General features: G+C 33.6%; 1 long non-coding RNA gene across 2 annotated transcripts; it reads left to right on the plus strand.

Moving 5' to 3' along the window:
• Positions 1–1,434: 1,434 nt before the first annotated feature.
• LOC127931893 (uncharacterized) lies at positions 1,435–5,020 on the plus strand. 2 transcript variants are annotated; one of them, XR_008143380.1, is made up of 3 exons: positions 1,435–1,468; positions 1,550–1,591; positions 4,996–5,020. It is a non-coding gene; the product is annotated as an uncharacterized LOC127931893 (long non-coding RNA). The 2 variants fall into 2 exon arrangements; XR_008143379.1 differs by lacking the exon at positions 1,550–1,591 and adding an exon at positions 2,585–2,626.
• The last annotated feature ends 218 nt before the right edge of the window (positions 5,021–5,238 follow it).

A 5,238-nucleotide genomic window follows, 5' to 3' on the forward strand; every position in this document is an offset into this window, starting at 1 on the left:
TCTCCCCTGTAACTATTCCCCAGGTCCATTGCTGCAAATGAGAAAGTGTTTTCAGTCAACTTACCAGGTAAAATAAGGGTTACATTTTTGTATTTTTTTTAATAAAGTGAGCTCGATTCCAAAACGCAGAGTGTATACACAGGTAAAAGAGGAGAGTATATTACATAGCAGAGTGTATACACAGGTAAAAGAGGAGAGTATATTACATAGCAGAGTGTATACACAGGTAAAAGAGGAGATTATATTACATAGCAGAGTGTATACACAGGTAAAAGAGGAGAGTATATTACATAGAGTGTATACACAGGTAAAAGAGGAGAGTATATTATATAGCAGAGTGTATACACAGGTAAAAGAGGAGAATATATTATATATCAGAGTGTATACACAGGTAAAAGAGGAGAATATATTATATATCAGAGTGTATACACAGGTAAAAGAGGAGAGTATATTATATAGCAGAGTGTATACACAGGTAAAAGAGGAGAGTATATTATATAGCAGAGTGTATACACAGGTAAAAGAGGAGAGTATATTATATAGCAGAGTGTATACACAGGTAAAAGAGGAGATTATATTACATAGCAGAGTGTATACACAGGTAAAAGAGGAGAGTATATTATATAGCAGAGTGTATACACAGGTAAAAGAGGAGAGTATATTACATAGCAGAGTGTATACACAGGTAAAAGAGGAGAGTATATTACATAGAGTGTATACACAGGTAAAAGAGGAGAGTATATTATATAGCAGAGTGTATACACAGGTAAAAGAGGAGAGTATATTACATAGAGTGTATACACAGGTAAAAGAGGAGAGTATATTACATAGCAGAGTGTATACACAGGTAAAAGAGGAGAGTATATTATATAGCAGAGTGTATACACAGGTAAAAGAGGAGAGTATATTACATAGCAGAGTGTATACACAGGTAAAAGAGGAGAATATATTACATAGCAGAGTGTATGCACAGGTAAAAGAGGAGAGTATATTACATAGAGTGTATACACAGGTAAAAGAGGAGAATATATTATATAGCAGAGTGTATACACAGGTAAAAGAGGAGAATATATTATATAGCAGAGTGTATACACAGGTAAAAGAGGAGAGTATATTACATAGAGTGTATACACAGGTAAAAGAGGAGAGTATATTATATAGCAGAGTGTATACACAGGTAAAAGAGGAGAGTATATTATATAGCAGAGTGTATACACAGGTAAAAGAGGAGAGTATATTATATAGCAGAGTGTATACACAGGTAAAAGAGGAGAGTATATTACATAGAGTGTATACACAGGTAAAAGAGGAGAGTATATTATATAGCAGAGTGTATACACAGGTAAAAGAGGAGAGTATATTATATAGCAGAGTGTATACACAGGTAAAAGAGGAGAGTATATTACATAGCAGAGTGTATACACAGGTAAAAGAGGAGAATATATTACATAGCAGAGTGTATACACAGGTAAAAGAGGAGAGTATATTACATAGAGTGTATACACAGGTAAAAGAGGAGAATATATTATATAGCAGAGTGTATACACAGGTAAAAGAGGAGATTATATTACATAGCAGAGTGTATACACAGGTAAAAGAGGAGAGTATATTACATAGAGTGTATACACAGGTAAAAGAGGAGAGTATATTACATAGCAGAGTGTATACACAGGTAAAAGAGGAGAGTATATTACATAGCAGAGTGTATACACAGGTAAAAGAGGAGAGTATATTACATAGAGTGTATACACAGGTAAAAGAGGAGATTATATTACATAGTATACACAGGTAAAAAAGAGGAGTATATTACAGTGTATACACAGGTAAAAGAGGAGAGTATATTACATAGCAGAGTGTATACACAGGTAAAAGAGGAGAGTATATTACATAGCAGAGTGTATACACAGGTAAAAGAGGAGAGTATATTACATAGCAGAGTGTATACACAGGTAAAAGAGGAGATTATATTACATAGAGTGTATACACAGGTAAAAGAGGAGAGTATATTACATAGCAGAGTGTATACACACACAGGTAAAGAGTGTATACACAGGTAAAAGAGTATATTATAGCAGAGTGTATACACAGGTAAAAGAGGAGAATATATTATATAGCAGAGTGTATACACAGGTAAAAGAGGAGAGTATATTACATAGAGTGTATACACAGGTAAAAGAGGAGAGTATATTATATAGCAGAGTGTATACACAGGTAAAAGAGGAGAGTATATTATATAGCAGAGTGTATACACAGGTAAAAGAGGAGAGTATATTATATAGCAGAGTGTATACACAGGTAAAAGAGGAGAGTATATTACATAGAGTGTATACACAGGTAAAAGAGGAGAGTATATTATATAGCAGAGTGTATACACAGGTAAAAGAGGAGAGTATATTATATAGCAGAGTGTATACACAGGTAAAAGAGGAGAGTATATTACATAGCAGAGTGTATACACAGGTAAAGAGGAGAGAATATATTACATAGCAGAGTGTATACACAGGTAAAAGAGGAGAGTATATTACATAGAGTGTATACACAGGTAAAAGAGGAGAATATATTATATAGCAGAGTGTATACACAGGTAAAAGAGGAGATTATATTACATAGCAGAGTGTATACACAGGTAAAAGAGGAGAGTATATTACATAGAGTGTATACACAGGTAAAAGAGGAGAGTATATTACATAGCAGAGTGTATACACAGGTAAAAGAGGAGAGTATATTACATAGCAGAGTGTATACACAGGTAAAAGAGGAGAGTATATTACATAGAGTGTATACACAGGTAAAAGAGGAGATTATATTACATAGAGTGAATACACAGGTAAAAGAGGAGAGTATATTACATAGCAGAGTGTATACACAGGTAAAAGAGGAGAGTATATTACATAGCAGAGTGTATACACAGGTAAAAGAGGAGAGTATATTACATAGCAGAGTGTATACACAGGTAAAAGAGGAGATTATATTACATAGAGTGTATACACAGGTAAAAGAGGAGAGTATATTACATAGCAGAGTGTATACACAGGTAAAAGAGGAGATTATATTACATAGAGTGTATACACAGGTAAAAGAGGAGAGTATATTATATAGCAGAGTGTATACACAGGTAAAAGAGGAGAGTATATTACATAGCAGAGTGTATACACAGGTAAAAGAGGAGAGTATATTACATAGAGTGTATACACAGGTAAAAGAGGAGAGTATATTACATAGCAGAGTGTATACACAGGTAAAAGAGGAGATTATATTACATAGCAGAGTGTATACACAGGTAAAAGAGGAGAGTATATTATATAGCAGAGTGTATACACAGGTAAAAGAGGAGAGTATATTATATAGAGTGTATACACAGGTAAAAGAGGAGAGTATATTATATATTACATAGAGTGTATACACAGGTAAAAGAGGAGAGTATATTATATAGCAGAGTGTATACACAGGTAAAAGAGGAGAGTATATTACATAGCAGAGTGTATACACAGGTAAAAGAGGAGAGTATATTATATAGAGTGTATACACAGGTAAAAGAGGAGATTATATTACATAGCAGAGTGTATACACAGGTAAAAGAGGAGAATATATTACATAGCAGAGTGTATACACAGGTAAAAGAGGAGAGTATATTACATAGCAGAGTGTATACACAGGTAAAAGAGGAGAATATATTACATAGCAGAGTGTATACACAGGTAAAAGAGGAGAGTATATTACATAGCAGAGTGTATACACAGGTAAAAGAGGAGAGTATATTACATAGCAGAGTGTATACACAGGTAAAAGAGGAGATTATATTACATAGCAGAGTGTATACACAGGTAAAAGAGGAGAGTATATTACATAGCAGAGTGTATACACAGGTAAAAGAGGAGAGTATATTACATAGCAGAGTGTATACACAGGTAAAAGAGGAGAGTATATTACATAGCAGAGTGTATACACAGGTAAAAGAGGAGAGTATATTACATAGCAGAGTGTATACACAGGTAAAAGAGGAGAGTATATTATATAGAGTGTATACACAGGTAAAAGAGGAGAGTATATTACATAGAGTGAATACACAGGTAAAAGAGGAGAATATATTACATAGCAGAGTGTATACACAGGTAAAAGAGGAGAGTATATTACATAGCAGAGTGTATACACAGGTAAAAGAATATATTACATAGAGAGTATATTATATAGCATAGAGTGTATACACAGGTAAAGAGGAGAGTATATTACATAGCAGAGTGTATACACAGAGTATATTAAAAGAGAGAGAATATATTACATAGCAGAGTGTATACACAGGTAAAGAGGAGAGTATATTACATAGAGTGTATACACAGGTAAAAGAGGAGAGTATATTATAGCAGAGTGTATACACAGGTAAAGAGGAGAGTATATTATATAGCAGAGTGTATACACAGGTAAAAGAGGAGAGTATATTACATAGCAGAGTGTATACACAGGTAAAAGAGGAGAGTATATTACATAGCAGAGTGTATACACAGGTAAAAGAGGAGAGTATATTATATAGCAGAGTGTATACACAGGTAAAAGAGGAGAGTATATTACATAGCAGAGTGTATACACAGGTAAAAGAGGAGAGTATATTACATAGAGTGTATACACAGGTAAAAGAGGAGAGTATATTACATAGCAGAGTGTATACACAGGTAAAAGAGGAGAGTATATTACATAGAGTGTATACACAGGTAAAAGAGGAGAATATATTACATAGCAGAGTGTATACACAGGTAAAAGAGGAGAGTATATTATATAGCAGAGTGTATACACAGGTAAAAGAGGAGAATATATTACATAGCAGAGTGTATACACAGGTAAAAGAGGAGAATATATTACATAGCAGAGTGTATATATACACAGGTAAAAGAGGAGAGTATATTATATAGAGTGTATACACAGGTAAAAGAGGAGAGTATATTACATAGAGTGTATACACAGGTAAAAGAGGAGAGTATATTACATAGAGTGAATACACAGGTAAAAGAGGAGAGTATATTACATAGAGTGTATACACAGGTAAAAGAGGAGAGTATATTACATAGAGTGTATACACAGGTAAAAGAGAATATATTATATACAGTGTATAAAGGAGGAGAGTATATTATATAGCAGAGTGTATACACAGGTAAAAGAGGAGAGTATATTACATAGCAGAGTGTATACACAGGTAAAAGAGGAGAGTATATTACATAGCAGAGTGTATACACAGGTAAAAGAGGA

Source organism: Oncorhynchus keta, chromosome 9 (assembly GCF_023373465.1).
Source record: "Oncorhynchus keta strain PuntledgeMale-10-30-2019 chromosome 9, Oket_V2, whole genome shotgun sequence".
Classification (NCBI taxonomy): domain Eukaryota; kingdom Metazoa; phylum Chordata; class Actinopteri; order Salmoniformes; family Salmonidae; genus Oncorhynchus; species Oncorhynchus keta.